The following is an 11868-nucleotide window of genomic DNA, read 5'->3' as shown; positions in this document are numbered from 1 at the left end:
TACAAGATACCAGAGATAGCACCACCTACCATCATCTCTTTGGTTACTACAAAACAATGTAATAAGCTCATTTCCAAAACCAGAAAATTTGTTTTCCTGATGATACGCCCTCAGGGAAAGAAGAAGACGGTGGCCACGACCTCTAGACAGGGCCCCTCTGCACAACAACAACAGATGGACAAGGTCATGGAGGAGTATGAGTACATCTTCACCTACCCCGCGGGGGTTCCTCTGCACTGTTACGTCAAGCACTCCATCGATCTGAGCCTAGGTGCGTCGTTGCCCAATGGACCAATCTATCAATGCTCTATTATGGAGAACAATGAAATCAAGAGGCAGATTTATGAGTTGCTGCAAAAAGGTAACATCCGGCCAAGTTCATCACTCTGTAGGGCCTGTTCATGTTGGTACAGAAGAAGGATGGGACTTAGAGACTCTGTATTGACTATCGAGCGCTGAACAAGATCACTGTCCAGAATAGGTACCTAATCTCACAGATTGATGACCTTCTGGACCAACTCAAGGGGGAAAATATTTCAGCAAGATTGACTTGAAGTCTAGATAGAACCAAGTACCAATCGAACCCTCTGATGTGTGGAAAACTGTCTTCAAAGCCAAGGAGGGCCTTTTCAAATGGTTGGTTATGTTTTTCAAGTTGACGAATGCTCCTACAATCTTCATGAGGCTGATGGATGACATATTGCAGTCATTCACCAACTCATTTGTAGTGGTATACTTGGATGACATCCTGATATTCAACCAGAGTTGGGAAGAGCACATCCACCACATCCGACAAGTTCTCCAAACACTGTGACAACACAAGTTGTGTGCCAATTTGGAGAAATGAACTTTTGGCATGACCCAGGTTCAGTATCTGGGATACATTATTGATGATTGGGGGGTGCATGTGGATCCAACCAAGATCAAAGTCATTCCGGATTATCCAGCCCCAACCACTCTGACAGAGCTCCGCAACTTTCTAGATCTTGCCAATTTTGGCCGCAGGTTCGTGTTAGGGTTCTCACATATCACTTCGCCCTTGAGTCAAGTCATCAAAGGAGGATCAGAAGAAAAATTCTTTTGTTCTAAATCTCAACAGAAGGCATTCCCAGAGTTGAAACATTGTATCTGTTCTGCACCAATGCTCACATTACCAGACTTGCAACAACCATTTGAGATCGAGACGAATGCCTCTGATTATGCTTTTGGGGCAGTCCTTACTCAACAAGGGCATCTAGTGGCATATCACAGTGAGACACTTTCATACATAGTTCGGAAGTATCCCACTTATGACAAAGAGATGTATTCCATTTTGCAGGCCTGTTGACAATGGAAGCATTAAGTTTTGGGGAAGGAAACGGTCATCCACACAGACCACCGACCCCTATAGTTCATATAGATGCAAGGGAAGTTGTATAATGATCACCAACAGAAGTGGTCCACATACCTACAATAGTTCCATTTGAATATCAAGTACAACAAGGGAAGCACCAATGATGTTGAAGACTGCCTTAGTCGACCACAGATCATGGCATTAACCACCGTGATCAACTCTTGTGGGCACAATACTTCTAATTGGCCACTTCCTACAAAAGCGACCCAGAATTCAACCACACATACCAGACACTCTTGGAGGGTCAACAAGTTCCAGATTTTCACCTCCAAGATGCATTATTATGCCACCTGGGAGACCTTTGTGTTTCTTCAAGCGAGCATGCTAAGATGATTTGGGAAGCGCATTACAGCTGGGTCGCTAGGAATTTCAGGGTCGAGAAAATGGTGGCAATACTGCAGAAGTATTTCTATTGGTCGAATCTTCGACAGGACATCGGTAAGTATATCAGATCACATTGTTTGTGCCATTGCCAAACTAACCATAAAGAAGCAAAGCCTTTATACTTCATTCTCTACCCCTAGTCGACCTTGGGAATCCATCTCCATGGATTACATGTTAGGCCTTCCTTCTACTAATCATGTCAATGACTCTGTTTTTGTGGTCATCGACAAATTCTTGAAAATGGCCATTATGGCAGCCTGCAAAAAAAATATCACAGCAGAAACCACTGCTAAACTCTTTTTTGAAAGGGTGTGGGTACACTTTGGGATCCCACAATCTATCATCTTAGATAGGGATAGGAGGTTCCTTAGTACATTTTGTTCCAGTCTCTGGTCAATGTTGGACATTGTGGGAATTTATAGGGTAAGTTCCTTAGATAGAACACCAAAGGACACCGCTCACAAACAAATCACATATCAGTACACCAGTATTCTTGATGTGGTTAAAACCCTCAAAGAGGGAAACAATCCACAGCCTAAGCCAACGCGACCACTTCAGGAAATTTATTAATGTAAAAGAAATAAAATTTACATAAGCTTCTCTCATGAACGGTCACCTAACAAATGACCCTCCATGCTCTTTAAATAGAGATCATGGACCAATCGGATATTAAACCACAGATCAAGTTTCGCTAATATGGAGGAGAGAATGAATCGTCAGATCACTTCATGTCTAGAACATATCATGACCATCAGATTGTAAGTTACAAAAATTACATACTAAAGAAACACACTTTACCTAACTATACACTAGACCAAGTTATACTTAATTATTTCCTATGTATCGGAATATCCTGACATCCCCCCTTAAGAACAACTTGGGACAGGATTGAAGGATGTACAAATATGGCACAGTAGGAGAAGGAATGAGGAATTAGAGCTTATCCCCCCTTAGTGACAACTTCTTGAACTCAAACCATAAATTGAAGTTTTGTAAACTTCGCCTCTATGAGATCCTTTGCAAAGATGTCTGCAACTTGATCATAAGCTGAACAATATTGCACTTCAAGAGCATGGTCATGAATAAGCTTTCTGATGAAATGTATGTGTAGTTCAATGTGTTTTTTGCACTGATATTGGATTGGATCTTTTCATAGTTGAATGGCACTTTTATTGTCACAACAAAGTGTAGTCGGATGCTGCTACTTAAAACCAAACTCTAATAAGATCTGACAAACCACAGGGCTTCCTTACTAGCTTCAACGGCACCGCGATACTGTGCTTCTGCCGAATAAAGAGAAATGGCATTTTGTTTCTTGCAAGCCCATGTAATAGGTCCAAAACCAAGAGTGAAGACATACCCTACAGTAGACTTTTGATCATTATGGTCACCAGCCCAATCAAAATCAGTGAAACCAACCAATAGAGGAGATGCTTTTGCACTATAATGAATACCAAACTAAATTGTACCACGAACATAACGAATTATTCTTTTAGTTGCTTTCCAATGACTTTCATGTGGGCTTTTTTTAAACCAAGCAACAAGGCCAACAACAAAGGAAAGGTCAGGACAGGTATGGGTCAAATACAAAAGTTTTCCAACAAGCTGACGGTATAAGGTAGCATCAACTTCAGGGGAAGTACACGTGACTGAAATTTTGGCTCCTGACTGAAAGGGAGAAGGGGATGGCTTATAGTCTTCCATGTGAAAGTGGCATAGAAGATCACAAGCATACTTGGACTGGGAAATGGAAATGCCTTCTTTGGATTACAAGACTTGAAGACCAAGAAAATAATGTAAGTGTCCTAAGTCTATCATTTCAATCTACCTTTTAAGGCTAGACTTCACATGGTTTATAAGGTTGGGATCACTACCAGTAAGGATAAGATCATCAACATAAAGAACAATAATGATGAGAGACTTACCCACTTTCTTGGTGTAGATATTGTTAGAATGACACCTAAAAAAGCTAGTATCTAAAATAAAGTTATCCATTTTGGCATACCAAGCTTGAGGGGCTTGCTTGAGACCATAAAGAGATTTCTTAAGCTGACATACAAGGCTGGAGTCTGTTTTTATAAATCCAGGAGGATGTTCCATATACATTTCTTCATGCAAGTCCCCATGCAAAAAGGCGGATTTAACATCCATCTGATGGACTTCCCATTTGAAAGAGACAGCAAGGGAAAGAACAAGGCGGATGGAGTTCATTTTGGAAACAAGGGAGAAGGTTTTAGTATAGTCAATGCCTTCAACCCTTGAAAATCCCTTAGCAACAAGATGAGCTTTATGTTTATCAACTTTTCCATCTGGTCCAAACTTGGTTCTGCAAACCCATTTGCATCTAACAAGTTTTTGTCCCTTTGGAAGAGGAACAAGCTCCCATGTATCATTTGCCAATAATGAACGATATTCTTCATTCATAGTTTTGTCCCAATCTGGATGGATTGAAACTTCTGCAAAGGTGTCAGGATCATAATTCGTTGAAGCTTGAGCCAGTAAAGAAGAGGCTCTATCAAACTGAGAACGTGTACGACGTTGATCTGTAGGATCACCTACAAGAGCACCTGCTACATCCTGAGTAGCGCAGATCGATTTTTGAAGCTGAGGAGCTGAAGGAGGATCTCGAGAAGGTGGAGGAGGATTTTCATCCTCGCTGTCATCATTTGAAGAAGGAATATTTTCAAAAGTAGAAGGGATAGAGAGAGGTGTCACATCCGTTGAACTAGGCTCGTAGACCAATATATTTTCAGCAAACTTTACATCTCTTCTAATGATAACATTTTTGGATTTAGGTTGAAAAAGTCTATATCCTTTGACATCTTCAGAATATCCAACAAAAATACATTTTTCACTCTTAGGTTCTAAGGCTTTATGTTACTCATCTAGGATATGGGCCCATGCTTCACTTCCAAAAACACGAAAATGACTTACGTCTGGTTTAATTGAGCTCCATGCTTCTTTTGGAGTGATATTCTTTAAAACCTTAGTAGGAGTGTGATTTACTATGTAATTGGCACAGTTAATTGCTTTTGCCCAAAAATTAAGACTAAGTCCTTTAGATTGAAGCATACAATTAGTCATTTCCTTTAAGGTGTGATTCTTCCTTTCAGTTACACCATTTTGTTGTGGAGTATATGGAACAGTATGTTGCAATTGAATTCCATGCTCAGTGCAATGATGAATTTGTTGTTAACATATTCTTCACCATTATCAAATCTTAGCTTAAGAATTTGATGTCCAAATTGTTTCTCAACGAAGGCCTTAAAGGCTAAGAACATGTTAAAGACTTCACACTTGATTTTTAAGAAGTATACCCAAGTGCATCTCGAGAAATCATCAATGAAAATTAAGAAATACTTGTAGATAGAGAAAGAAATGATTGGAAGTGGACCACATAAATCACTATGCACAAGCTGTAAAGGGGCTAAGGCATGCCAAGATGCACATTTTTCAAAACTATCCCGATGATTTTTTCGAGTACACATCCAGAAAAAACACCATCTCTGCAAGATACCATAGGAAGACCTGTTGCCATATTTTCTTTACATAGATTTTGAAGGGAGTGATAGTTTAAGTGACCAAATCGTGCATGCCAAAGTTTGTTCACTTCATCATTATGAGCAACAAATAATGAGGGAAGAGTTGATGACCCAAATTTGTTAAACTTATACAACCTTATAGAATCATCAACAATGTCAGTAGCTAAAATCTGTCTAGGATCTCTTAGGTCCTTAATTACAGCATCATGAGGTGAAAATTCAATGGTTTTACCTTCATCTGAATGAGTTATCTGATATAAAGATATAAGGTTGCAGGATAAGGTAGGAATACATAATACATCATTAAATTGACCATTGTCTAGATGAATAGTTCCAATCCCTACAACACTAAGAGATCTATCATCACCAACATATATATTTTTGGTGTTACAATCATTTAAAGAAGAAAACATGACTTTTTTTTTCCATGTGATAAGAAGCTCCAGAATCAATGAGTCACTCATGAGAATGAGAAGAAGAAGATACATTTAGTGCATAACTAGACCAAGATTATTGACAACCACATGCAAAAAGTGTTATTCCTCAAGATGAAGTTGAAGTTGAAGAGTGCTCCAAATGGATGTTATACTTCTTCATTGTTGCTTCCAAGGATTCCATCTTCTTAAAACATTTGGATTCTAAGTGGTCATCACGATTACAAAAGTTGCAATGTCTATCAGTCTTCTTCCCTTTGTTTTTAGTTTCCTTATCATTTTGTTGAGTTGATTTTTCACTGTAAGACTGAAATTACGTAGGACCCTTGTTTGGTTTAATACCATTCTTTTTAGGATGTTGCTTCTTAGGACTCCTTGAACTTGGTTGTTGTTGGGCTACTAAGGTTTTCTTAGAAGAGTTTACAGTATTAAGAAGACCAAGATGTAAGAGTTTGTCTTGCTCTATTATTAAAGAATCACAAAATGCATCAAAAGAGAGGGACTTGTACTCTTTTCCTTGAGAAATAAAGTCTTCTCTGGTAGAATGGAAGGTGGAAACAAACACAGAGTAGGTTGGTCTTAACTTAATAAGAATGGAATAGATAAGACTATTATCTTTTTCTTAACCTTAACACCTTCCAAGAGAAGTCTAAGGGTCTTGATCTTGGACAAAAAATCTTCAATGGAAGAAAAATTATTGGGGTCCAACTTAAGCAACTCATTTTCAAGTTGATGGGCTCTAATTTCATTTTTAATTCCAAAAACTTTATTGAGTTGTTTCATTGTTTCATCGGAGGTATCAATTTCTACAATATGGAATCTAAGATCTGGAGAAATAAACATCCCTATCAACCCATGTGCTTGATCTTGCTTATTTTCCCATTTGGCCTACTTATCTTCATCTTTAGGTTTAGACTCTTGGTCTGAAGCTATTCTATAAAGACCTTTACTTCTGAGTAAATCCACAATGTAGAATAGTCATTGGAAGTAGTTGGTGCTATCAAGAATAACTAGGCATGGACTTTTCATTTTAAAAGAAACTGAAGCTATAGATGTTGAAACTAAGTGCTCCAATGGAAAGATCTCTAAAAATTAGGTTGATTAAAAAAAAGGGCTCTGAAAACGGCTTCTGAATGAAGAAGTTATGATCTTTTGAAGAAAAGTTGTTGAAGACGCAGACAAACCACGTGAATGTTGGGAAGTGAATGATAATATTATATTAAAAAGAAATCCCCCCATTTCCAAACTTAATCTAATTAGCTCACTTTTAAAAAAATATTACTTTATGTGACCCACTTTTATAAATAAGTGAAAGTCACTTTTACAATGGTACTTCATGAACTACCCACTAAATTGTAACTTAAATAAAAGATAAAGTGACTTTAGAATTATAAGTGACTCACTTTTTATAATGGGTAAGAACACTTTAATATAAAGAAACTTTAAAACATAAGGTACATGTGCTTTTTGAAAAAATAACTCAACGAAAAGAAAGACTTGAACCCAAGACCTCTATTCTCATAAAGTAACTTTGGATCAAGTGAGTTAGTTTAAAAGGTTAGTATTTTTTGGAAAAGAGGAGGGGTTTTTCTTTTTCTTTTTCTTTTCTTTTTTCATTGAAGCTTTGGAGTGTGTGCTTACTTGAAAACCCCTTTTTGCCTACAAAACAAAAAAAACCACACAACCCAAAACAAACATGCAAAAATAATCCAAGTCTTGCGACTTAAAGTTAGATTTCGTCAGAAACTAAATATTTTCCTCAATCATACAGATTTTCTGGGATCATAATAAGGCGCAACGAAAAAGAACATACACATGAGAAAAATCTTTTCTTTCTTTTCTCATTAGGGGATTTTTGAGGTCAAAAATGGGCCTCTAAAGAAATTATAAAATAATAATGGAAATGATAAAATAATATTAGATGACATCATCAAATTTTAGAGGGAAAAAAAGAAAAAATTATTTTTTAACTCGTATTTTCAACTTATCTCCCTATGAGTTTACTCAAATTTCGAGCGGAAATACTCATTGGATGCAAAATTTGATTCCTCATCCAAGGAATACCCATGTTGCATACTTTCTATAGACCCTACTAAACGCAAAATGAGAAATACATGAAAAATGTGATTGCAATAACGTGTTTCATGTATTTCTCATTTTTTTGTAGCAGGATCCATCGAAAGTAAGCAACATGGGTACTATTTGGATGAGGAATTAAATTTTGTATCCAATGAGTACTTCCACTTAAAATTTGAGTAAAACCTCAGGAAGATAAGTTGAAAATACAAGTTGAAAAAATAGTTTTATTATTTTATTATTTTCTAATTTTTTACTTTTTTACTCCAACAATGGTGAATCATCCCCCATGGTTGACATCACCATATTGAATCCTATTGGTTCTTTTAAAGTTTAATTTGGTTGTACATTTTTCTTAGGAAACCCATTTTAGACTTCAAAATTCTCCTAATGTGGTTTGTCGAGATCGCACAGAGTCGCGGGGCAAAAAGCATACGCATAAATGAAAGGTATATATCCGGTAATAAATAAAATATAAATGACTATAAACTGAAATAAACATAGAGATAAATAATTATAATTGCAAATAAACATTGTATACCTCTAAATCTTAAAAATGACGTAGTTAGGGTTACCGGGAACCTTTTCGCGTGAAATGAAAGGGTTTCCTCACTGGAACAAATGCTCCTAACACAATAGAGCAGTCCTCTCGTCCCGAAAGCAATCAGAAATAGTAGATATAGGAAACAACAGTCGGATGCACTTGTACCAACTTCAAATTTGGATCACCAATAGATACGACCCTTGAGTAGCTCTAATACCATGTAAGAATTTACAAGGTAAGTTCCTTAGATAGAACATCGAAGGATACAGCTCACAAATAGATTACATATCCATACACCAGTGTTCTTGGCGTGGTTAAAACCCTCAAAGAGAGAAACAGTCCACGGCTTGAGCCAATGCGACCACTTTAGACAAATTATTAATGTAAAAGAAAAAATTTACATAAGCTTCTCTCATGAACAGTCACCTAACAAATGACCCTCCATGCTCTTTAAATAGATATCATAGACCAATTGGGTGTTAAGCCACAGATCAAGTGTCGGTAATACCGAGGAGAGAATGAACTATCGAATCACTTCATGTCTAGAACATATCATGACCATCAAATTGTAAGTTACAAAAAGTACATATTAAAGAAACACACTTTACCTAACAATACACTATACCAAGTTATACTTAATTATTTCCTATGTGTCAGAATATCCTAACAGACACAAAGCTCACAAAGTCCACAGCTTTCCATCCCCAAACTGATGGCCAGACAAAGGTCGTCAACAAGATGATCATATACATTCTGCTCCTGTACAACTCAAAGCATCCACGCACATGGGATGAGAGTCCCCCCTATGTCCAACACAGCTATAACCGGGCTCTCCCAGCTCAACTGGCCACAACCCTTTTCAAGTGGGCTTGTGATTCTAGCCACTATGTCCCATTGATGTGGCCATACCATTTGCAGCTACTCAGGCAGATTCGGCTCATGTCCAATCCAAAGTCGACAAGGAAAACAGCTTCATTGAGCACATATAACACATCCGCCAGCAGGCCCATGACACTCTAGAGAAATCAAATGCCAAGTACAAGCAGCGACATGATCAACATCAGGTGCCACACAAGTTTCAGGTGGGTGACAAAATATGCCTGCATTTGCAGAAGGAACGCCTTACCGGAGCCTATCGGAAACTCTGACCACTCCGATACAGTCCCTACACCATTACTAAGGATGTGGGATACAATGCATTTGAGCTCAACATTCCCCCATTCTTTGGCATGCACTCAGTGTTCAATGTGAACCGCCTTCGACCATACTTCTCACCATTGTTGGACACATCAGACATTGCAAAACGGTTCACACGTATAGAGTTAAATCTAGACTAAATGGAACAAGCCACAATTGATCAGATCATGGACACACAGATCAAGAACACTTGACAACAAAGGATCCAACTAAATTGAGTTGTCAAAGCAAACCAACTCCTTCACCAAGATAAGTGGCTCACCAGGGACCAAGTTCAGCAGAAGTTTCCTCATCTCATGGAGGAACTCAACGCAATGAGGACCATTGCTTCCTAAGGGGGGAGGAATAATCCATGTGGATATTGGTGGCCACCCACCTGTTCCACTTAAACCCCCACCATTGTTTCTTTCAATTTTTCAATTTCCTTATTTGTAGCACAATTTACTATTTTTTGTAGTGTTTCGGGTCTTGAACTTCCGAAGCCATTTTGAGGCCCTTAACGACATTTTTTTGGGAAAATCGGGCCCAACATGGGTTAGCTCATGTGTTGCCACTTGAAAGTTGTAGTCCTCAAATAGATCTTTCTAACGAGATATTGTGTGCATCAAACGGAGATCGTATGCCAAAGTTACAACCCCGAGAAGTTGATGTACCAATTTACCCAAACGGGGCCCATGGTTTTGCGCTTCATCTCCTAGGGTTGGGTTTTTGGATGTTTAGAGTTTTCCATTGTTTCTCAATAATAAATAGGCCTTTGAGCCTCATTGTAACACAATTCATAGGCATGTAGCTGCCACATTTCTTCTCAAAGATAAGCTACCATCGTCCGAGTTAGTCTTATTTCCATTTTGTTTGTAAGCATACTTCAACATTTGATATTAATAAAATGAAGTGCTATTTATGTTGCATCTTTGTGTTTATGGTTATACTTGTAATTTGTTGTGTTCCTATTTAAATTTGGATCAGACCCAACAAATTCTTTTGGAACTTTGACCAACAATTTCTTTTGGAACTTCGATCCAGTGGTTATCCAGCACTTCACTTGCCTAGCAACTGTAGAAACCCTAAGACAAGAGAGAGAGAGAGAGAGAGGGGCACAAAACTTTGATCTTGCTCTTCTTCTTTTTCGTCATTTTCTGGCTTCTATCTTGAAGAGATCAAACTTGCTAAAGAGTATTTCCAAATAAGGTCGAGTTCCTTCTTATATATAGGCTTTTGAGGGGTATGAATTTCTATCTTTAGGCCAACTTGTTGCTAATTGTTTGATAAGGTCTTGGAGGGTCTTTGACTCTATTTTTTACTCTAACAAATTTTCTTTACAATATGTAACATGCCTAAAAGGGTCTTCCATACATGACAATGACTCAATTGACTTGTAGACTCAATAACAAGCCCTAGAAGCACTCAATGGGTGTTTGACCTAAAAACTAATTTCCCTTGAACATGAAACCCATGCCTCAATAATGACTAATAAAATTATTTTTCTCTTTACATCAAATACAAAAATCATGATTACATATGTCATTATGAAGACCGAACCTAGTTACATATTTCAACAACCATGATATTCAATTTTTGGAAGTCCTCAATGTGTTTCGCCATTGAAACCTTTTGTTTGAGATTTATCAATTCACTAAAGAATGTGTTGCTCTTTGTATCCTCATAATGTGTAACTTATCATTTCTTCCATAAGAATTGACCAAGTGAAAAGTGGTTTACAAAAACAAAGTCATCGATACCATACAAATTGGTTGGGTTCTAAATATAAAGATGCAATGTGTACAATTTGTGTGTGTTGCACATCATGGAGATCAAACAATTGCTCCATCTATAGTATCCAAGTTATCGAATCTTTGTCATCAAACTTCCTCATATCGATGTTTAGAATGTTGTGGGTCTTAAACCCACTATTGGAGTCTCTAAAATCATAATTCACATTCCTTTTGTCCTCATCATGATTTTCATATATTACTTTGTCACCACTAGGAAGTCTTTCTTGCAACAACTTTGTCAACCCTTCCTTCAACCCTTCCATCTTGACATTCATCATTGCGTCCTCGTCTACTTTTAAACCATCCTTCAAACCTTTTATTTCTGCTTTTAAACCATCCATGTCCCATTTTAGTTAATATTTGATTTCTCTTTGATATATCATGTTGCAATTCTTCATCTTCATGCATCATAGTAAAGCTTTCTGAGGGTTTACGGTGTAGAATTATTTTGTTTGGAAGGCATTTTAGAACCAAATACTGATATATATGCTTCAATATGCCCTTGGAATCACTTCAATGGATTTTT

Source organism: Pinus tabuliformis, chromosome 2_1, assembly GCF_031772625.1.
Source record: "Pinus tabuliformis cultivar Carrire ecotype Pingquan chromosome 2_1, CPIR1, whole genome shotgun sequence".
NCBI classification, from domain to species: Eukaryota; Viridiplantae; Streptophyta; class Pinopsida; order Pinales; family Pinaceae; genus Pinus; species Pinus tabuliformis.
Note: the sequence above shows the minus strand (reverse complement) of the source record.